Source organism: Brienomyrus brachyistius, chromosome 23 (genome assembly GCF_023856365.1).
Source record: "Brienomyrus brachyistius isolate T26 chromosome 23, BBRACH_0.4, whole genome shotgun sequence".
Lineage (NCBI taxonomy): Eukaryota > Metazoa > Chordata > Actinopteri > Osteoglossiformes > Mormyridae > Brienomyrus > Brienomyrus brachyistius.
In genome coordinates, this window is record NC_064555.1 from 13931960 (window position 1) to 13956638 (window position 24679).

The following is a 24679-nucleotide window of genomic DNA, read 5'->3' on the forward strand; positions in this document are numbered from 1 at the left end:
GACGGTCTGCTGGTCTGCTGCGTGTGACTTGTGTTGTGCGCAGGGGCATCGAAAATAGGGGGGGGGGGACACGTTCCCCGCAAAATCGGCAGATTCCTCTCCTTTCTTCCCGAAAAAAGAACATGAATACATATCTATTCAGGGCTGAATAACACTGAAAAAAATCGCGATATTTTTTGCAATAACCGTTTGTAACTGCGCCTTTTACTCTTTAATGTGCTTCTGTCATGATACAGATGCAACAGATGAGATGAATTAAGAGCGTGTTCCTGATCGTCCTTTGTGAACCTGTGCATTACTGAGGCCAATTCAGACGGGACATTAAGTACCGAATGAAGACTGTCATCCTGTATCGGACAAAAACATTTTATCATATGGATCATAGGACGTAACTTTGGGTTCAGCATTGGGGGTGTTGAGGTCTCCACCCATTTCAGGGGGTCTAGGGGGGTGTATTGGCTGCTTTTGATTTTGTTAAATTGTGTTTAGTTGTGAAACAGCGCCCTGAATAGTCTTATTTTAAATGGTGAAATGATAATTTTTTATTATTTTAAAATCTTTCTCGCCTCACGTACTTGTCTATTGCATGTGTGCCAATTCCAATGTCACGATATACAATGCAATCCCACCCCCCCCAGCCACCCGGGCAAATTCAGTCCCCACCAATGTCCAGTTCCTTCCCACGCCCCTGGTGGTGTGTGACTGGGCGACATGGTTTCCCTCCCCCACCGCTCTCAGAACTTCCTCAGGTAGATGTATGCGATGATAACCAGCACTTGAACGATTTATATTTTACATTTTTCTTTTTCACTGTTGAAAGTGGTTAAGGGCAAGTTTCCAAAAAAAGAGGTCAAATCTTTTAGACTAATTTAATCGGTATATTGAAGGGCTCATACACTTAAGCCAAGATTATTTTTTTTGCCTGTTTTTTTTGTTTCCTTTAAACGTCCTCAGGCGAACATTTGCAGATATTGCACCGGATAAAACCAGCAGTAAAAATACCCCGTTTCAAGGTAACATTTTACTTTCTAATCTCTTCATATCAGGGGAACGACTTTCATCGTTCCCAGCATGCAGCATGATTTCCTCTCATGGAAGACGTTGTCTCCAGAAAATTATTGAGTTGTTCACAGATCAATAAAGAATGATTACAAAAAGGAATGGCTCAGACAGAAATTTGTTTTACCGCAGATACCACGAGTATTTCCATGTGGGAAAAACTCTAAATCATGGCTGACTTTTTTCTACTAATACAAGAAATATGACTTTTATTAAATGTCGAATAAATGTACTTATTAGACACAAATTTGTGGTTTGGCTCTAGCTATAGGCAAAATAGGCCGTTGCCTAGTGCCACCAAATTACCTGCATGCGGAGGAAGTGTAATGATCATCAATTTACTTGGTAGGGGGGCCACTCAGGTATGCCTGGGGCCCCTGAAATGGTAGAGCCGACGCTGCAAATACAGCTCTGGAAAAAATTAAGAGACCACTCTATATTTTTTTATTATATGCATTATTAAATCCTGGTTTGACCCTGGTTCTGCTGGCAGAAAGCTACGCTGAGCAGCAGGCCGCTTCCAGGCTCAAAATCTCTAAGACAGCAGTGCACAAGAACAAGGTGAAACAGGAGACACTGGGAACGACCAGAAACCAGGCAGGTAGAGGGCGGGGGAGACTTTCTAATGCCAGAGATGATCGCTAACTTATCTGACAGTATCTCATGAATCGCAGGATGACATCGTGACCTTCAAAAGGAATGGGAGACATTAAGTGCAGGTGTGAGGTGCACTGCTAGGACAGTGTGTATGAGGCTCCTAGAAGCAGGACTGAAGTCTCTAAAGCAAGGAAGAAGCCCTTCATTAATGAGAAACAGAATAACCAGGCTGTAGTTTTGCACAGATGCTCATAAATTGAGAAATGAGTGACACTGAAAATTTTGTTGTGGTCTCTTGTTTTTTTCCAGCTCTGTAGTGTCTCACAGATTAACGCAATTAATGTGAATCATTATTTTTTTATTATAGAATAATAATTAAATTCCAGGGCTTTGTTCCAAGATACTGCTTTTATTATTTATTTTATTTTTATTTTCTTCATTTTCTCTCCTCCCGTAACCTCAGTGTCAGGTCAATGATAAAATGCACCAAGATGCTGGAGATGTTGTTGAATATAGGAGGAGGTCAGGAGTGCTCACTGATGACTGCGTGTTGCTGCACCCACCACATGACAGACCACCGCAGGGTGGAGACCAGAGTACAGCTGGGCGATACGTCAGCACTGCACCAGTCTGAATGGAACAGTGTGAGTTTTTTCCCCCCAGTGGCTAGAATCTCAATCCAGCCACCAACCCCTAAATTTTCCCTGTAAGTTGGAGGACCACCTTACAGGGCTGGATGTAGAGTAACGTCATACCCAGGAGAGAGCAATTGCAGGTTAAGAGCTTTGCTAGAGGGCCACATTGAGTAGGATTACGCCTGGCATTCATGGGATTAAAACTAGCAACCTTCCAGTTGTTGGCACAGATCCCTAGCCTCAATGCCACCTCTCCACCTCCACCAGGTATTGACTATAGATCTTTTTTTTTTTAATAATGCTACTTTTACTGGTTATTACTGTTTTTTCCCATAGTGTAAGAACACTGGGTTAAGGTCTGTAGTTTGCAAGTAAGTGTCATGTGATGGACTTGTATCCTGTCCAGGGAGTCCCCTACAGGCTGCAGGTTTACTGAGACCTTCTAAGCGATTATGGAAGATGGATGCAAGAAATGGATGGATGGATGGATGGATGGATGGATGGATGTTTTACCTACCACACCGTTACACTATAACAAATTGATAAATGCAACATCAGCCTTTAGTTTGGCATCATCTAACGATTAAATTCAAACACACACCGTTAAAAAATGAACTCTTCAAAAGGTGCTTTTAAATGACTGCAGTGGATGTGTTCAGTACATGCCCATCAAACAGTGGTTACATGTTGTAGCCCGTTAATTTACAACAACCTTCTTAATGGAAAAGAAATATAACCTCCACACATTAACCTCTCTTCACTGCCCATCATGGCAATATCGCACTCTGATGTCTGATGTCAAGCATTATATCGCCATTCTCGTAAACCCAGATTATCGTGTAAATGCTTGTGCCAACGGAATGATTTTGATATAATGACGGTCGGCAGATTCTTGTCTACTTTAATGTCAAAGTCACTGCAAGCGTAAAATGTACCAATTCGCTTCAGCCGTTAAACCATGAGTACTACTATTAAAACTCAGCGACGATTTTACTTTGGTGTTTCATAGCACAGACAGAGTGAAGAACACTGACCTGGGATAATTTGCTTTTGAGTGAAAAAAAACATGATTTTTTTTTTTTTTAAAAACTGGGACATTTTTGGTGGCGACTGTTAGTTTTATTGTTAGGTCCTGCTAACTGAGGAAGCGTCCACACCATGCACCTGCCTGCGGGTTCTTCACGCCTTCCCGGTGCAGGCCTGACTCTGGTCTCCTGCTGACCTGTCAGATGGGGCCTGCAAAGAAAGGCCCGCCATGCCGCCTCCAGCCAGGCTGAGAGTGCTTTTCCCTTCGCTCGAGCTCCTAAGCATAAATTTACTGTGGGGAGAAGGGGATTGGGGGGGGGGATTTGAGAACATTTTCTTGCCCATCGATTTGAGCGCACATCTGACCCTTTCCTGGTGATGTGGTGGTCTCAGATATGCCATGGATCTCAAATTTCCTGTATAAGTTCATAGCATATGAACCTACATCATTCCCATACATCAGTGTTTCACAATCTAGTCCTAAGGGACCCACAGACGGCCCTACGGACTGGGTTGGAAAACAGTGCCGTACATAATCATCTGATATGAGAGCATTCTATCTATCTATCTATCTATCTATCTATCTATCTATCTATCTATCTATCTATCTATCTATCTATCTATCATCTTATTTGTATGTTCATTGTATTTGTTGTTGTTTTTAGCCACTAAATTTATCTTCCCCCCCCCCCCGTGGCGTCTTACTTCCACATTCACATGCATATAAAACACTGTGTGTGTGTCCCCCCCCCCCCCTCTATTTTTGCACTGTCCCATGTTTTTGCCTTGTGAAATCCTTCCCCCCGTCACTGCTGTTACATGTTGCACCGTGGTCCTGGGGGGGGACGTTATTTAATACTACAGTATACCTGCGTATGGGTGGTATGACAACAAAGCGCACTTGACTGGAAGTGAGCGGAGTTTGTCACTTTTGGACAGTCCGTGAGGCCGTGCACTCGTGATAAACGCCGGCTGCAGCCATGCTGTTCAGGTGCCGTGTTACTGGTGCACGAGAAATCATCCGTTTTTCCCTGCAGCACTTTGATTCAGACGACTTGCTAAGCAATAATAAGCTGTTCAGTCCATTAATGTTTCCAATTGCTTAACGTTAATTGGCATTTCTTGTTTATTTTTTTTTTTAAAGACGTTCCTGCCAGAAAAACAGAGAAACAGATGTCATTAGTCAATTCCTCTGCGAAACACAACAGCGCGATAATGAGTGATCGTCCGTAAAATAACATCACCGTTTTCTGTTTGGCACAAGAATTACAGAGCGCTTCGGTGCTGCCTCATAGCATATGGCTCTGCTAGCCCATTACTAAGGCTGCTCCTCTTACAAAGAGGCAGGACTAAACCTAGAGAGGATTAGCATATGGTCACCTGTGCTCCGCCTTCCTTCCCGCGTTCATTTTTTCTCTCATTCCTTTTCCTTCCTCTCAAGGTCATCCCTCAGCACTTCTTCCTGTTTCATTCCCTCCTCCCACCGTGCCCCCTAGCTCTCTTCTTTAATTTGCAACAGTTTAGTGCTCCGACTACGGCCTTAACCACGAAAAATGTTCAAATTAAACCTCACTGCGTCGTTCGGCGTCTCTGAACTACAAACGTAGGTGCCAGATTGAGATCTGATATTTTCCAAAGCTTCAGCTACTAACCCCAGAACAGGCGAACAGGAAAGCTGATTCTTGGTTTTTTTTTTTTGTTTATTTCTACGTCCTTTATATGCCTAATTTTAGCCGTCGAGATTCCTCTGCAGCTGGTATCGCGCAGTACTTTTACAAAATCCTGTCCAATATTCTGTGGAACTCTTCACAAGAAACAAGGGAAGAAAGTATATAAGGGTAAAATGTGAACGTGTAATGTGTGATGTTCCCACATTAACCTTGGCTTGACCACTGTTCTTATCTAAAATGGCATATGCACATTACATTTACATAGCCAGGCAATTACTGAGGCGGCTTAGGTGAAAAACGTTTCTTTTTGGAAAAAAAAAAAAAAAAAATATATATATATATATATATATATATATATATATATATATATATATATATATATATATATATATATAGCATATTCCTCCTGGGAATCAAACCTTCAACTTTCTTATAATAATAAGTAATAAGTCATATTACCTTTTGTGAGATCAGCTAGGTTAGTTAAACTGAATTGCAGAGTATATTTCTAAGCAGAAAATGTTCCAATTACTATAATTTACCATCTAAAAGTAAGATTTTATCGAAGCAGAATTGTATCCCTGTCTTGTCCTCTGAATGGAGGTTTTTTTAGCAATTGTTACCTGTGAGGGAACAATCTGCTAGTGATCTTACATTAACAGAAATGCAATGTCACACAGGGCCGGGGGGGGTACCCTCACACACAAAATTACATGCTTTTGAGATACAAATTCCCCCCAAATCGTGCGTCTTGGGATTGTGAGATGAATCCAGAACGTCTAGGGAAAATCCACAAAACACAGGGGGTACAGAACACACATACAGAGCCAGGGGTAAGAATCGAACCCACAACCCAGTAGTGTGGAGCCAGCAGTTTATCACATATAATCCTCTGAAATACCAAGGGCCTTAACTGATAATTAATCAAGAGTAAAACGTCTGGCTGAAATTCTCCTCAAAAACACAGAAAAAATTAAAACAAGGAGGCATAGCTGTTTAAAAGTCACAAATTCGACACCATTGGCCCAAATGGTTCTCAGCCTTCTGGGCAAAAGGATGAGAATTATTCTAATCTGCAGTCCTCTCACAGCATTGAATGGGACACTTGCATTAGATCAGATCAACCGGCTCGATGGCAAAGAATATGATTCACACATGCTCCCTAAGCAGAAAACCAGAAAACGTCCTAATCAGGGGTAAAGAAAAACGTGTCTTTGCTCCAGACAGGAAAGTTGAAGAATCCCATTGATACTTGAAGAGGATTAATGCTGCATTTCGACAATAGCTTTAGATATTTTTCTACACTGTGTTGGAGGCAAAGAGAAACGACGGGGGGGGTTCTGTCAGAGTGGGGCTATTTTGTGCTTCACAATCCAATTTTCACACATTCTTCCAACTCCTTAAAAAGAGCAATTGGGTAATTAAAAAAAAAAGCCCTCCAAGACTCAATCAGAGGATTTCTCCTCTTCTCATTGTGCAACATCTAACATTAATTCAGCTGAAGTGACTGTATATTGGTTCTTCTCAAAGGCGTGACTTGTGGTTGACGTAACACTTCCATTAAGGTAGGGGTGTGAATGGTCCCATCCACAATCTCACCATGACATTCAATCCATCCAGTCAAAAGACCTGCCACGACCAAAATTGTTAGGGTAATACAGATGGCCGTCTTTGTGCCGCTTACAAAAAAAAGAGCAGAGTGCAACTGGAGGATTCTGATTAGGAAATCTTTCATCTAAAATGACTTTTTCTGCCATTTCTGAACCTTTCTTACCTAAAAGGCTGAGGCATTATGTGCGGTCCTGCCAGCACTCACACCTCACGTCACATGTTCCCCTTGTCAGGCCTACATTTCAGCTGAACCTATTTATTAAATTTATTGATGCTTTGCTGTTTTTCTAAGATGACACCTGTCTGCGGCCCAACACACGCAATACCTCAGGTCATAATAATTGCCATCAGTCAGCACATTCCATGATAGAGTTACTTGTGTGTACAAGACATGTATGCATATTTTATGTATATGTATGTGCATGTTGGCATGGAAGTGACTATGACTTCCTTCTCCTGGGCCCCCTCTGGGCATGGGGGGTGAGATAGAGCACCTGATCTTGTGTGTGATTCATCAGGACACTGTGGTTGGGACACATTTACAGGGATACTGTTGCTGGTACACTGTTCTTGGGGCACCATTGTGGCACTGTTGTTGAGCTACCGTTGTCGAGGCATCATTGTTGAGGCACCATTGTTGAGGCACCATTGCTGAGGCATCGTTTTTGAGGCACCGTTGTTGTTATTGTTGACTTTGAACATACCACCAGCTTTTTCTTGGGAGAGTCCCTAGGGTGGCTGTGTGGATGTTACCATGCAAGGTCCTCCTGCTCACCGTCCCACTCGGTGGGTTTTGATTAAATGTCAGTCAGCCTGCTGACGGTCTAACACCCACTCAGCCCACCGAGTCTGCACTGCCCCCCCCCCCCCCAAAAGCAGGCTGCCTTGCCTGGTTTGGTCATTTCCTTTGCTTCCTCTTCGCACTGGAAGATAGCTTTTTATCTCTGACGCTTGCACAAAAATGCCTTATTGAATATTCATTGAAAGCGGCCCCCGGCTTTGAGAGGGGAGACACGGGGGATTGGGGGTGGGTGGGAACGGGGTCCGATTGAGCTGTCAGAGGAATGTGTGACACTGCTCTGCTGGCACGTGACCCCTCCCCTCCATGGCTGCAAAAGACCAGCTTCCCTCCTCTGGGTATACAGCTACCCCGCCCCCCTGCCCCGTACCCACTAGGTAGGTTCCTCAGGATGGTCATAATCAATTAGCTGACATTTCCCTGTTTTCCACGCGTCACCCTAATGAACTTAAATTAGCACTGTGGGTCTAAAAAGCCCCCAGGTGTATAATCAATATTACTAATATCATTATCAATCCATTGGTGCTGTAGGGAAAGCATTTCTATTACAGTATGTCCCCCAATAGAGAATACAGACTATGAAAAAGGGCGTGTAATATTGTGTGTATTAGACTTTGATATACCTGCCTGCTGCCTGGTGAATGTATTGTCACTAATCTAACTGGCTCACGCCCCACTCAAGCCTGACGCTGCTTTAAAGCATGCGTGTTGGATTCACGTGCGCATTTTGAGCTCCAGACCCTCACTTATGTGTCATTTGACAACCTCTCAGCACTAAGAGGAACAGCCCCCCCCCTCCCCCAGACAAACACACAACCCCCCCCCCCCCACACACACACACACACACGCACACAAATCCACAGTGCTAAGCAGCTGTCAGCTCTCTGCGCATTTCATAGACTTCCTGCCCATGTTTGGCAGCGAGCGTCCTGACCGATTTCCGAGTTTGCTGCCATAGTTACCCCTAATCACTCACGTCACCTCATGTCATATCCAGCCTGGGGGTGCATTTGCACCCTCAACTTCCCACAAACACCCATCAGTGTCATAAAACCATCGCTTTGTTTCCCCACACAAACTGGTCCCACGCTAATCGCTTCTGCTGTCCGTTTTTCTGCCTGTCGTGTTGTTTAATTAATCCTCTAGGCTGAATCCCTCCCGAGGGATGCTGGTGGTGCAGTCAGCCATCTTTGGCTTCCAGAGATTCCTGCTGTTGGGCGTCAGTCTCCTGGTTTGTTTCAACCTCCTGTACAGTCACCTGTGGAAAAGGACGCAGTTTTCTGTACTAGTTGCTGTGCATTCTGGGAAAGTTAAAGTGGTCAAAAGAGCAGGTCTGGCTCTAGCTATTGGCAGGCTGGGCTGTTGCCTAGGGCAACCCAAATTACCTGCGACGTGTCGTTTTTCTTGGTAGGGAGGCCTCGCATCTGAAGCATTGCCTGGGGTCCCTGAAACGATCGAGCCAGCCCTGTGAAAGAGCATACCCATTCCTCCACAAACACATGTGCAGAAACAGTTGCTCAGAGGCACATGCACTGCATGGTCAGTGTCAGGGAAGTTACTCGCAAAAGTAATCCATTAGAGACAGAGGTGGAAAGTTTAGGTCCAAATACTACAAATCCAGACCAAGGTTTTGTTTCAACCAACCATTAGAGTATAAAGAGTCGCAGTCACAGAGTACTCAGCTGCTTGGTTGGAACAAAACCTTGGTCTGGATTTATACCTTCTGGACTTTTGGACAGTGCTAATTTAAGTTCATTAGGGTGACGCGTGGAACTTATTTACCTTCCACCTCTGTCTGTAATAGACTTCTTTTGTGAGTAACTTTCCCAACATTGTGCATGATCATTACATAAGAAGGCGGGAACAGACCAATGACAAGTGAGCAGGGCTCAGGAGTGCCCTATCAGGATGAGGGGCATGCAGCCCCATTGTGATTGCCATTACCCATAATCACTCCGGTGCTGACGTCTATTTTCTATTTTTATTTTATTGTTATTTTACATTTATTTTTTAATAGGGGCTCTTGTCCAAAGTGTTGTACAAGGGAAGAAAACTTCAGAAATCAGGGTCAGTCCACCAGTGTCTCGCTGAAGAGCAGTCAGGGTTGAGGGCTTTGCTCTAGGGCCAAAAGGTGATATAGTTGCTCTGTCGTTTACATTCTTTGTAGTACTACTGGGAGCAGCTACTTCTGTACTTATTAAAAGGTTATGTGGGGTGAAAATGCTTCTTTGACAGTAACTTGAAGGATTTACCTTGCCTTCAGGTAAGAGGTCTGCAGGATCACTGTTGCACACATCGGTAATACAGGCAGCAGCTACGAGTAGCTCGAGCGTATCACATCAGAGGCACTTAGGTATTCATTACGGTTTACACTCTTAGCACTTATAAATAATGGTGTGAACAATTTACATTACAAGGTTAATCATTTGCATTCATTGCATATTTAATCATGCAGTATCTTTTTTGTGCATTTTTAATGCTGTAAAAATATTGTGAGTGCAGCATAAAAATTCATGACAAAAGGCTGAAGACATCATCTTTACGTACCTCGCCTCCAGGCATCTCTCTCGTCATTCATTTTTGCATCTCCGCCGGACATCCGGACCATGTCATTGTCTGTTTTCAGGTCGTCCCTTTTTATATATGTTCAGCAAGTGGCCATGTGGTGCTGATGCTTCGCAGAAACTTATTCAAAGCTGGTGGAGCTGCCAAGGGACTTATGCTGTCTATCCATTCAGGATTGGATTACGGGATGCACAGGGGATAAGGAAGGGCTACGCCTAGGATTGGGTGCCAGTCAATTGCATCTTCCGCTATCTAATAACCAGTAAATACCACAGTCTCTGTCAAGCGGAGCATGTGATTTGTAGGGGAAGGGTATGTGAGGAGAGGAACAGAGCCAGGCTGAACTCCCAGAAGTCGAACCACACAGAGAGATCAGGACATGTACCTGTGCTCTGGTTCACGTTCATCTCATTCTGCGATGCAAACCCCAAACTAAATCCAGGGTCTCTCCAAGGCAAGATATTAATAGCAATAAGTCCCAACCCAGGCTGGCTACAGTCTCCGGATTCATTCCTGGAACATTCTGCTGTTTTTCATTCCCATGTTTGGGATTTGGTGGTACATGAGGCACAGGTGAAGAGCGAATGTTACGCAACGTGAACCCGGTTGTAGTAGGTGCAAGGTGGAATTGAAGTGGAGGTTTCCTTTGTAAAAACTTCCCATTTAAGGTCTAGACCAACTCAGACTGATGTACGAGTCCTAGTTTCACCCCGAAGGATGACTTAATCATTTGTCGGCTTATTACAATAAAAGTAAGACACTCGGGACCTAATTAGTGTATAAACTAAAATCTGAATACAAATTTGTGGAAGTAATAATGACTGTGCTAATGCTACTTCAGTCACAGGAGAAATTTGCAAAGACGTTGTTGTTTTCTTGTTTTTGCAGTCTTCCCATCTGTGTGCTGTTCTTCTGATCTTCTCTCATATTCCTTGTTTGTTTTGTCGTTTTCTTCACGTGGGCTGTGATGGTGGGTTTTTTTTTTTGAGGGTGTGTTGTACTATATCCATACTGCTTTGGGCTTTTTGGTTAAAAATGGAAAGTTGTTAATTGATTAATTCCTCATCAGAGGGACATTAATCAAGCTGTTTTTGAAATTTGTGAAATAGGTCAAGGAGTCCTGTTCTTGGTACATCAAAACCTTGTACTCTGTACTGGCTGGTATGGGTTTCTGGCCCGAGTACTAGGACAACCAGTTGGAAGTGGACTGAATTAAACATTTCAGTAAGGTGTAAGAACTGTTTGATGAGGTCAATGGTATATTTAATTTTTTGTACTGCAATGTACTGGACACAAGTATAGTTTCACTTTCTTGAAGCATGTATACAATGGGAGTTAACACTATTACCAAGTGTATTCATTTCCAAGGTAATATATTTTACAGTTTTATTTCATTTTAATACCTCTATTTCCATTACCATGTTTTATTTATATATGGTGCATTATTAGTTAATGTTCCACAGAATGAGCAGGTTTCCACTGCCGAACAGAGCAGCAGAGGTCCCTTCGACGTTTAGAAAGACAGCATGTTTCGCGACAGTAAGATTTGTCGTCCGGCGCTCTGAAGTGCATCGGTCATGGGCGCTCTGACCTTTCGGCCCATGCCAGGCCTGCTTGGCACCCAGCGCCACCGCGGAAATTCGATGCCACGCCAGGGTCTTTAAGCCAACGTTAGCAAAGGTCTTGAAATGATAATCAGCCGCCTGCCCGGCTATTTTGAGGCTTTTTAATCAGCCGCTCCGCACCTGTTAATATCCAGTGTGTGTCCTCGCGTGGCCTCATCGGTGAGGTGAAGCTTTGACGTACTTGGGGCTCTGAACTGTCCCACCCTCCGCTAGGTAGCGCTTACGGCTACAGGAGCTTCCTGGTTGCCAGAGGTATATGCGAGGGTGGGGCCAGAGGGGCTAAAAGCTAATTGGCCCTCAGAGTGCCCCTCCCATTTCACTCACCGATTCAAAACATATCATTGGCTAATGATAAGGTTGGCCCCTCTGTATGAATTATGGTCCCTCTTATGCCCCCCACCTTAGAAAAACCCTAGAATCGCCCCTGCTTGTCGCAGTCCTTGTCCCTCACACCCCTTTAACAACGTTTTAAGGGATTCTGACCAGTAACGTCTACAGTGTTGGAAACAGGATTTTCACGTAAGCTGAATAATATGCATGCTTAAGACTGTACAACTCGCGTAGTGATCAAAATGTACACAAAAACGGCACAGCTAGTGCTTAACTGAGTCTTTTACGCGCATTATTCAAAGTCGATTGTCTACATTCCAAAAAACCCTGTAACGACACCTTGAGAGGAAGAATCCGGATTTTCTAAGATTTGGGGGAGTACTGTGCACTGTCAAAAGGAAATAGCTGAGAAAAGAATATCAAAAAGCATCTTTGCGGTGCAGTGCAGAGACTGACATCACAAGTGTGACATCGTGTGTTTTTGTAATGTGGGCGTCTTTCACCTTGAGAGGGAAAAGTAATTAAAAATGTAAGTTTAAACCCCAGGTTGCCACCTGCCAATCCCTTTCAAGGAACTTCTGTCAAAGACGCAGAACAAATGAGTGTGGGTCCATTCCCTAATGAGCTGGCGTGTTTTCTGATTCTAGCAGCATCCACCGAATGCGCCTCGCTGCTTTGTGGACCAGACGGCCGTCGCCGCCATCACATCATCGCTGAAGGTCGAATAGAGAGCACTTCCCTGCGCCACTCATCCCTTCACTCCACCTAATAACATAGCGAGAGCCGACGACAAAACCCCAACGCATGGACCACAATCCTCACAAATCCCTTAATTATATTGGGCACGACCAGCCGTTCGTTGTGGATCTTTTTCATTTCCTTTCAGGAGCCTGGGATCAACTAGTTACCCCCCCCCCCCCCCCATAGCTAACTACCAGCCCATCCCCCACATAATAACCCAACCAGTTTGTCACTGGCTGCAAATTGGGGATGAATGAAGAGGTCCTCAGTGTAGATCAGAGTGTCATTCATCCTGGATGGATATCAGTGCCCGGAATGTAGGAGGCGGCATGTGGGCCCCTTAGCCAATCAAACGGAAGAGCGACACTCAGGAATGTCACCTTGTCATTTTTGACATTATCAATATTCGTTTACAAGGTGGCATAGTGCCTCATTGGGTAGCCTTAAACCCCGGGGTCTAACTAGACATTTGGGGGGCCCTATGCAAAATGTTTCCTTGAACCCCCCATTTTATAATTTTTCTAATTCAAGGCACCTAAAAATTACCGGGCCCCCGGATTCTGCCATCCACACCCCCCACATGCTCAGGGGCCCACAGGCCGCATCCCACATTCCAGGCACCTTCATGGCTGGGGGTGTGAATTTTACCTTCACGCTGTGTCAGCTGGCATGTTCTCCAAACTATTCACAGGTTTCCCCTCGCAGTCCAAAGGCATGCAGTTAGGCTAACTGGCCTCTCAAAACTGCCCATAGGGTGTAATCGATGTGTGTGTGCTCCCTGCGATGGCCTGGCATCATGTTCAGGCTATGCCCCTGCCTTGTGCCCTATGCAGCCCCCCATCCCATCCAGGATGTACCCCAGCCTTGCTCCCTGTGCTGCCTGGGATTGATTCCAGGCTTTCATAAAACCCAGAATAAGCACTTAGAAGATCGGCGATTGGATTTATTTACATCCCTGTACCCTTATAATGGATAAATGCCATCTCTAGACATATTTTTAAGCTGACTTGAAGTTGATCTCGTAATTACAACCGAGAAACGTTTTTGAAATATTTGTATATTTTAATAGATGGTATAGTTCAGAGGGTCCCAGTCGTACTTTATGAAGGCTGGAGGTTCTGAAGATTTCTCTTGTTTCCTGACAACAAAATGCATAATTATTGCCATGATTTGGATACTAAAGGCTACTTTGTTACATTTGAAATTATGCTGCGTTTCATTCAACAATTGATTTCGCTATCCATCCATCCATCTTAAGTGTATTGATAGTTTCACTATGGACCCCACCATCTTTGTGGCATTTGAAATATATTTCTATAAATGGCTATAATGTTCTTACACGCCAAGATACGTGAATGACATGTATATATACATACATTTGTAATCTGTGTAAAGTATGTCAGGCAATGACAGGTAGCTCCAGAAACCAGCTTGTTCTAGAATGTTCCTTTTAGCTAAATAGCTGACAAAGACAGTTCAATCCCATCTAGTCTGTCACAGTGAAAGAGGGACTGGTGAGCAGATAGATCAGAGCCCAGATGTAAATGACACTCTGAAAAAAACACGGAACCTTCTTGTCACATAGTCGAGGTGGAACAAAGCAGTCAGCACAAGAGGGAAGTGAGGCGTGTGGGGAAATGGACCAATAGGAGGACAACAGTCAAAAGGAGCCGGGCGAGAGTTAACATAGATTGATGTATGTGATTTTCAGAGGTTTATGTTGCTTTAAACTTAATGGCATTCAACCTCCCAATGTTAGGGTGCTAAAAACCAGTACCCGCATATTTTCTAATGTACCACATAAGCATTTAGCCGGAGGCTGTGGTAGCGAACACACCGTGCCTCCCTCTGTTCATGTCTCTAGGCCTGTGACAGGAAGAGCCCGTCACATAGTGCGGAGTCGGGATTCTCATCTCCTGCTGTCATCCGCCAAGCCCTGAGGGAAAGCTCCAGTGTGACTGTAAAACCACAGCGAAGTGAGCCGGTCGGGAAGGTCAGCCTTCTGTTCCCATTTAGCCTTTTCAGGATTGGTCATTTTCCTCCGTTTAACTGACACTCACTTCATGCAGAAATTAGCACCTGATATACACAGCATATGTTTGGCGGGGGGCTCTGCGAGTAGCAACATCACCCCATATCTCCCCGACTGGGGGCTCAAATCCCACCCCAACTGTGTGTGTGAAGTTTGCACATTCTCCTCAAGTTGTGTGGGGGTTCCCAGGGTGTTCTCTATTCCTCCATAGACTAAAGACATGGTGATAGTCAAACTGATATTTCTAAATTGCTCCATCCAGGATGTCCCCTGACTGCCCCCCCCCCCATAACCCTGTACTAAGTAAGTGGTTTCGAAGATGTATGAATATAAAGCAGCATTCACTGATACTTTAGCTCATGTACTTGAAGCCCAAGATGTTTAATTCCCTTGATTCTGCGTCTTGAACCATGTGAGAAATTAGCCGATTTCCCACAATCCATTAGTTTTCAAACATTCCCAATGTCCCACTTGTGCTCTTCATTTTTGCTGCAGCTCTCTCTGCAGTGTGCTTAATATTTCAGGTGGGCTATTTTCTGATCCGTTTTAATTTCCCTTTAATCCATCTGGGAGTTGGAGTCGCTTGTCTTTGAATTGGGTGACCCTCCCCCGGAAATGAATTTGAACCCTCTGCGTTTGACTCCCCGGGGCTCTGTCTCCGTGGCTCCCCTGAACGGCGTCCATGAAATATTTAATAATTGCTTTGAAAAAAAAATAATAAAATGAACAGATTAAGCCGTGTTGCAATCAGATCTCTTGCATGAACACATTCATCTTGCGGGGGTCGTCGCTGCTGGGAGCGTACCCACACGCAGGTGGGGAAGGAGGGGAGGGGGTGCAGTTTTACGTGACTAAAGTGGGCCAGGCCCTAGTGTGGGCATGCAGTCACTTATTACATTCCAGCTTGGGGCCCCGCCATGTTGTACGTTTATATATGCGCCTGAGTGTCTGTGTATGTCTTTAACACTAGATTTACCGAGTTTTTATTCTCTGCTGAGAGTCCCAAGGTGTTTGTCACCCCTGCTGTGATTTTCGCAGGTCTTCAGCCCCATCCTCCTCCTGCTTTTGTTGTGCAAACACACCCATTACCTGTGAGGCCTGGCGCATTTGCATTTTTTACTCAGAGTAGCTCAAATCCAAGGCAGGCTAAACCTCTGTGTGTGACATGGAAACCTTCACAAAAGTCTGCCATATCTATACCAAATATCCCACACGCTGACTGACCTGCAAATATGAAAGACGCGCATTCACAAAATATATGGAAACACAAGTCTGTGTTATTTATAAAACAAATTGAGTGAAAATAGAATGAAAAGTTGCTAATAGAATGAAATGAATAAAATGAAAACATGCTAACACTTCAGTCTCCAATGCATGTTTGTATATAAATGTCATAAGCTGAGTGAAGTCATGGTCCATGGTTTTTGACATGCTCATACACATACAGAATAAAATGTCATTTCATTTTCATTGGCCATCACTGAATTATAACACCAAAAGTGAATTTTGTTTTTGTGTGATCTCTCCAGCTTTGCATGTTTGGCTGTTCATGTAAAAATTGATGTATCCGTGCCTCAGTTCCAGGTTCATCTCTTCGTCATCTTTCTGCCTTTTGTCTCAGTGGTTACTGTCCCACACAGTCTGTCTATCTTTCAAAGTCTGTGTTTGCAGCGTTTGAAAACCCAGTGACCATCATCCCTGTATTTGGCAATGGAGTTCCTTGGCTAGAAGAATCGGAAACAATCTTCTTTTTCCTTTCCACCCTGTAGATGCTTTGTACAGAACGTAGGCATTCACCGCCACCAAGTCCAGCATGTTGTAAAACACAGCTACTGGCCACTTGCTTGTTGCTGCTCGTACTGAATACATGCGCGCCATTCTAAACACTGACGTGGAGAATTCCTCTCCCTGTGCAGTGTCCTTTGCCAATGGAGGAAGTTCACGGCAAACGTTATTCACCATGCCCAGTAAAGTGAAGCAGTCTGTGTGACAGTGACAGTGAGGTGAAGAAATTGTCCATTGTGACATTTCTCCCGTCATCCAGAAATGACTCCATCAGACTCATGACCACGTTCTCTGCCAGCCTTCACCAAGAACTGTGCTGAAAGTTTCACTCCAGGAGAACACATGAACATAGATGTACAGCTGTTCTCGACCAAGGTTCATTGTCCATGCAGTATATTTACATTTACATTTACAGGATTTGGCAGACGCCCTTAGCCAGAGCGACTTACATAAGTGCTTTGAGACTCTGCAATGAATTTCCGATGCTAGCTCAATAAGGACCCCAGCTACGAATACTATCTCTGAGAACGCCATTGAGTAGTGCAGAATTTTTATTTTATTTTATTTTTTTAAAACACACACCAGAAAAAGAGTCGAGTAAGAATATAGAAGTTCTACGTCAGGTATTTCTGAAAAAGAAAAGTTTTGAGTCGTCGCTTGAAGACATTCAAGGATTCAGCTGTTCGGACATCTAGGGGGAGTTCATTCCATCAATTAGGTGCCAGGACAGAGAAGAGCCGAGATGCGTGTCTTCCTTGTGCCTTGAGGGGAGGTGGGACCAGTCGAGCAGTGCTGGAGGATCGGAGAGATCGTGGTGCAGAGCGGGGTGTGATGAGGTCCTTTAGGTAGGATGGTGCCAGAGAATTTTTGGCTTTGTATGCGAGCATCAGTGTTTTGAATCTGATGCGTGCAGCTACAGGAAGCCAGTGGAGGGAGCGCAGCAAAGGAGTGGTGTGGGAGAACTTGGGAAGGATGAAAACAAGACGAGCAGCTGCATTCTGAATCAGTTGGAGGGGACGGATGGCGCTCAGTGGTAAACCCGCTAGAAGCGAGTTGCAGTAGTCAAGGCGTGAGATGACGAGGGACTGGACGAGTATCTGGGTAGCCTGGGTGGAAAGAAATGGACGTATCCTCCTGATGTTAAAGAGGAGAAACCGACAAGAGCGAGAAAGACTGGTGATATGTGAGGAAAATGACAACCGATCATCTATGGTAACTCCAAGGTTTCTAGCAGAAACCGAAGGACGGATCAGGGAGTTGTCAAAGGAGATCGCAAGGTCCTGGAGGGGGGATGAGTCAGCCGGGATGTAAAGCAACTCAGTTTTACTAGTTTTGAGTTTTAGCTGGTGAGTGGTCATCCAAGATGAGATGTCTGCCAAGCATGTAGAGATCTTAGTGGAGACATGAGTGTCTGAGGGAGGGAAGGAGAGGATGAGTTGAGTGTCATCGGCATAGCAGTGGTAGGAGAAGCCATGTGAGGATATAACTTCGCCAAGAGATTTAGTGTAGAGGGAGAATAGGAGAGGGCCAAGAACCGAGCCCTGAGGGACACCGGTAGAAAGACAACGTGGAGTAGATGTGGATCCATTCCATGTCACTTGGTATATCGCATCCAAGCCGGACAAATTTGGGATCAAGTTCTGGATGGCCACGGATTTGGAGACCAAATACGTCTGCAACGTGTCCCCTAACTTGGGAAAGGACCCCAGTCACCAGAAAAGGGAGAGGCTGGCAGAGAACATGGTCATGAGTCTGATGGAGCCATTTCTGGATGACGGGAGAAATGTCACAACGGACAATTTCTTCACCTCACTGGCACTGTCACACAGACTGCTTCAGCGCAAAACAACACTACTGAGCACAGGGAATAAAGTTTGGTATGAACTTCCTCCAATTTCAAAGGACACTGCACAGCAAGAGGAATTCTCCGCGTCAGTGCTTAGAAGTGGCAGTGTCTCCTTGACAATTTATGCACCTAAAAAAACAAGATTGTGTGTGTTCTGAGTTCCTTGGACCAAGATGTGGCGATCTGTGAAGGCAGAAAGAGGAAACCCAACACGATAACAGACTATAACCACATGAAGGTATGTGAATGTGTGTATAATTTTACATCAGTGCTACAATGTTTTCTGATATGTACTATACAGGCCTATATAGAAAGAAGGTAGAAAAAAAGCAAATACACTCATGACTCTCTCTCTCTCTGCTGTTATAGTGTGGTGTAAATGTGTTGGACCAAATGGCGCGCATGTATTCCGTAAGAGCAGCAACATGCAGGTGGCCAGTAGCTGTATTTTACAACATGCTGGACCTGGTGGTGGCAAATTCCTACGTTCTGTACAAGGCATGTACAGGGTGGGAAGGCAAAAGAAGATTATTTTTGAGTCATCTAGCCAAGGAACTCCATTGCCAATTTATGCCACAAAAGGCTATGGGGACAGAGGAAGGCTGCTGCTGTGCCAGGACTTGTATGGACAACTCAGTGTCAGGTACAGGAGAACTGCAACAGAAACCGCAGCAGGTTTACCAGTGCAAAGTGTTACAAATTCACTTGCGCCAAATGCAGGGATGATGGTCACTGGGTCTGCAAACACTGCAAAGTTTGAAACACTCAATTTTTTTTATAAATAAAACAGACTTGTGCTTCCATATATTTTGTGAATGTGTGTCTTTCATATTTGCAGGTCAGTCAGCATGTGGGATATTTGGTATAGATATGGCAGACTTTTGTGAAGGTTTCCATGTCACACACAGAGGTTTAGCCTGCCTTGGATTTTAGCTGCTCTGAGTAAAAAAATGCAAATGTGCCAGGCCTCACAGGTAATGGGTGTGTTTGCACAACAAAAGCAGGAGGACAATGGCCCAAGAAACTCTCAGCAGGGATGCTAGTAGGTGTTAGGCCCAGGGAATTTACGCAAATTTGCGTAGATTTGGCAGTTCTAGTGTTAAAGCTAAAGGGAAAAGACCTTTCATACCAGCTACGATACCTACTGCCAGTGATTATGAGACTGGATTTCTGACCAGAACACCAAAGGTATTTATCATCATACTAGCCTTTGTGGCTTATTCACTTTTACTGCCTGTATGTCTTTTTGCTGTCTAAATGCGTGCATTATGCTACTGTAAACCTGCAGAATTTTTAAAATATCATAATCACCTTATTCTAACACCATACTTATTATACATGCATACTTATTATTATACATATAGCAAGTTATAATGTAAGGATTTAAAAAGGTGTTGTGCAGCCATAAACCATAAATAATTCATAGGCCCAAGAGTGCACTTCATGCGACAATAATATGCTATAAGATAGATTTCCATACATTATGGATAACAGGAAGTCACGCTGCTCACGTTGGTGGGTCACGACACATCGTAGGGTGACAGGGAGTCGCACGGTCTTTGTATCCAGTGACACGAGACCCCTTCAGCCAACAGATTCAGCAGGACCTATTCCTCCTTTGAAGGAGCAGAGCCAGCAGGTCTTCAGGTTAACGAGACCACTGAGTTTAAAGTCATCAAATATTGATGTCGGCTATCACCTTTGGCCACTATGCCATGTATATATTTAATCACTGCAGTCATGTTTCGAAGCCTTCTTCGGTGTTCATTTCCGACTTGTTAGATGTTTATAAATAAATATAAAAACTCACGTTACAACACACAGTAGATCACGACTTTTAACACTTGGGATCTGCCCAAATTGAGCAACGAATTAGGCCCCTTTAGACACCCAAATGTTTACATAAGAGCATAAGAAATTTACAGACGAGAGGAGGCCATTCGGCCCATCAAGCTCGTTTGGGGAGAACTTAACTAATAGCTCAGAGTTGTTAAAATCTTATCTAGCTCTGATTTAAAGGAATCCAGAGTTTTAGCTTGTGCTACACTAACAGGAAGACAATTCGATGTTCTAACTACACGCTGTCTAAAGAAGTGTTTTCTCAAATTCATTTTAAAATGTTCTCCGGCTAATTTCCACCTATAGCCACGAGTTCTAGTATTTAAACAAATATCAAAGTAGCAATTTGGCTGAACAGCATCAAGACCTGTTAATGGGCAATCATGTCTCCCATTAGTCTCCTTTGCACGAGGCTAAATAGAGTCAGCTCAGCTAACCTCTCCTCCTAAGACATTCCTCTAAGACCAGGAATCATACTTCTAGCCCTACATTGAACCTTTTCCAAGACAGCAATGTCCTTTTTAAGGTATGGTGACCAAACCTGCACATAATATTCTAGGTGGGGTCTTACTAAGGAATTATATAATCTTAGCATCACTTCCCTTGACTTAAACTCCACACACCTAGAGATGTAACCCAACATCCTATTGGCCTTTTTAATTGCTTCCCCACACTAGCGAGAGTGGCACATGGAAGCATCACTGACGTCTTTCTCGTAACCAGCTACCTTTATTTCTGTGGAACCCATAAAATATCTGTACTTTGTATTTCTGCTCCCTGCATGGATTACCTTACATTTATCTATGTTAAATTTCATCTGCCAGGTATCAGCCCAGTTGCTAATTAAATCAAGATCCCATTGTAGCCTCTGTGTTGCTAGATCAGTATCTGCTACACCACCCACCTTGGTGTCGTCTTCAAATGTAAGCAGTTTACTGTACGTATTGGTGTCAATATAATTAATGTAAATTAGGAACAATAGTGGTCCTAAAATTGAACCCTGCGGTACCCCACTATGAACACAGACCCACTGTGACATTGTGGTTGTGGACTGGTTTCTACTGTGGACCTCCTGACTATTCCAACTATTCCCATTGGCTGGCATCTGTCACATTTATTTAAACAAATCTGTTTAAATAAAAGAAAATCATTAACAAAGGAACTCCACAAACTCCGTATTAATGGCAGAGTTCCCATGCCAAGCTAAAGACATTACACACTATAATTTGTAAATGAAATATTACAGATTGCTATCAGGATACTGTGCTTTATTTGTTTAAATGACTATCTGAATTTTTAAGCTATAGATAATCCGATAATAACGACATATTTTTCTCTTGTTCAAGTACTAGATAAGAATGCAGACTAACAGAATACATGGAACTAATTTGACAGGAACTTGCTTTTAACCTGTTCAAATGTGACCGATTTTTCCTTAGGCTACCATCACGGAACCAGCATGACTGACTGATCGCGTGTCATGTGATCCTCAGGCCCCACTCTGCTGTGGTAAGCACCGCTTGATTCCATTTCATAAAAGGGCCATTTAATTTTGCTTGTAAAAGGAGACGTGCAATTTGTCATTGATTTCTTCTAAGCGTCTTCCTCGCGATACGCGCTGAGACAATACTTTGGTAGATTATGTTCCACTGAAGCTCACAATTCATTTTCTATAGAATGACAGTGTATCCCTGAGTGCAGCTACATGTAAAGCGATTGTATCACTACGTTGAACGTACACTTTTGTCTATATCATTTCTGAATGACTGTCAAGACAAAGCATCCTGCTGGAAGAAGCACTGAGAATCTGTAAAATTGGAGCGGTTTATAATCCTCAAATCGCTTTCCTCACAGCCACCCCTTTTAAAGGATATCAGTAATCCGAAAATGCATTCAGAGGTGTTCACGCTGCATTCTGCTGAGCACTGCAGTTCCTGGGGGGTGCCACATCACACAGGACAATACGTGAATTAGCTTAAATCCTTCCCATTACCATCATCGCCAAATCCCCTCTAAGACAACCACCATTTTTTTCCCCTCCCCATGACTCAGGGTTGAAAGGTTCTCTATGAATTGTGGGAATGGGGAATCAGCAGAAAGACGTGACACAAATGCGCCCTGAATTTTGAAACAAGGCTGTCAGCATTTCCTGGAGATGGATGGCACTCTGGAAGGTGATTCCACAACAGCGAGTGCGAAATTCATTTAGCTTCATCTTACGGCTTGGATCGATGAATGGATGGAGACATCACCTAAACCCCATCCAGACACACACCTATTTATGACTGATATCCCACTTTGATTTTTTGATAGCATCAAACTCTATACTTTATGTTTGCAGGAACACACAGATCATTCCATGCAGGTGTGTTGATCTACTGTTACCCGTGATACTACTGTTCCTAATTATTTTATTTCACTGTTATGACCATTAAGTTTTTCCACTTAGACATTCGGAGAATTAAAAAGTGAATTAAATCAGTAATGGGTGGATTTTAAGAATTTTTCAATGCCCTTTTTGCAGTAATTTACGTTTGTATGGGCTATCTGGCTAAATTAAAGAATTAAAAAATGGGTAGAATATTCATGGGCGTGTTTAAGTGAATAGACCATTAACTTTGTAAATGACAAATCCTCTGGTTTAGGCTGACAAGCCTTTGAACAATAGTAGTTTTCCATTACCTGTCGTTCAGTTGTCATTCTACAAGCTCTCATAAAAGAGGATGATGTTGCCATTTAACGCTTCTCCTCGCTTTTGTTCAGTGTTAAGTTTCATTTTGGCCACCTGGAGCGGCAGATGACTTGCCTCTTGATCAGCCAAACCCCTGTGTGACGCCACGGTTTCCACTGAAGCCGAAATGTAATGCAAGGGGGAAACTCTGTCACTTTGAATTTGTTGTTTAATGTTAAGGCCAAACCCAGAAGTGGGGAGATCGAACTCAAAAATGAAAGGGAAGGGATACACAGGCTGGACCTTCGGGTGTCATTTACTGATGAATGCATCTGAGGAGGATTTATAAAGTTAACTTTAGTCGTAGCTTAAATCATTTTTCGGTCCGAATAAGCCGAAAATAGAGTTGACTCCTACTCTGTAATGATCTTCGCAGGGTGACTTTATACGCGCGTAAGTGTTGCGTTCCCGATATAAATCCGCTAAGACGGACGCAGGAACGCTGACAAATGACGCTGCTGGGTTGCGGATTTACTGATGACGGCGTTACTGCAGCTGGGACCCGAATCCCTTCGGGCTGGTGCGAAAGAGTGCTGACGGATCCACTGCACACCGTTGCTCTGTTTAATTAATTAGTTGCTCTGTAGACACTTTTATAAATGACTCATACTGCTTAAAATTTTACCCATTCGTGTTGGTATTGAACGGATACTGATTGCGTTTAAGTGCTTTTCCTGAGACTTAAGCCCCGATAATCGTTAAGTACTGGTCCCGGGAGATCTTGACTTGACGCCTGTTGCTGATGAGTCAGATTCGTAGTTACTTATAGACTCTTTGATGAGTTTCATTTTTTTGCGGTTAAACTACTGGAGCTAACAGTGAAGCTGCTACGAACTGTTAGCTGAGCCGTTGGTATGAGCCAGCAAAGAAACCTGATGGTAAGAATCGATGCTTTTCAAATGAATATTTACCCACAGAAAATTAAGCCATTCTGTTCCAAATTGACCTGAATTAAAACAAGTGCTGCACTTTTTCCAATCTTAATGCATTTGGCAAAAAAAAGTTAATGGAATCCTGTGTTCAAGTGATGTTAGGCATGAACAAGGATCTGTCATAATTAAAAGGAAAGTGGGGTTTAAATTAAGTGTGAAGAGAAGCAGTCCCATGTGCGCAATATCATTACCCACAATGCATTTCGCCGCATTAAACTCTCTTTTACAATAGTCATTATTGCTTTTTGCTCGAATCTGTTGCTTTTACTAAGTGCCTTTACTGTAATTACCGCTGCAGGTACCCAACGAAATATCTAATATGGAATATTTTTTCACCTGTCTAAATGCCCAGAATAATAATGAACAATGGTATGGTTTCATATTTAATTACTTGGTGGATAAAAGGATAAATATCCGCAGAAAATAAACGTCTGTTTACCTTACCTTGTTAAAAGCATGCAGCTGGTATTCTACACAATTAACTAAATGTCGTTTTTATATATAACAAGCCAAACCAAAAAATCAGGGGCAGCGGGTTAAATAAATGTTCTGGCGGAAAGGAAAATATTGTAATTTTCTGTTATGTTCACTTGGGATAATTGAATTGGATGTTTATCATTGTGTATGTTTATGGGTAATGGGAGTTTTACTGGGAGACTTTTATATTGTTCCAGTTATGTTTATTACTTTTTTCATTGTTCCAGTTGTGCAAATGTTAAGTAAGAGAAACGTTAACCGTCAATATTCAGTACATATAAAGTGAATATATTTCATCTGCTCTCTGGATACCGCAAAAAAAGTATCACTAGGGAAATAAATGCAATAATCAGGCTTGCTATATCTGACTAACACAGCA

The 24679-nt window shown here is 43.4% G+C and overlaps 1 protein-coding gene across 1 annotated transcript in view; it reads left to right on the top strand.

Annotated features, from left to right (window-relative positions):
* Positions 1 to 23545: 23545 nt before the first annotated feature.
* The window catches only part of LOC125718625 (semaphorin-6D-like), a 105161-nt gene continuing 104027 nt past the window's right edge, over positions 23546 to 24679 (top strand). Inside the window, exon 1 of the mRNA XM_048992545.1 lies at positions 23546 to 23769. The gene's annotated coding sequence lies outside the window, so the exon portion shown is untranslated. The remainder of the gene's footprint in view (positions 23770 to 24679) is intronic.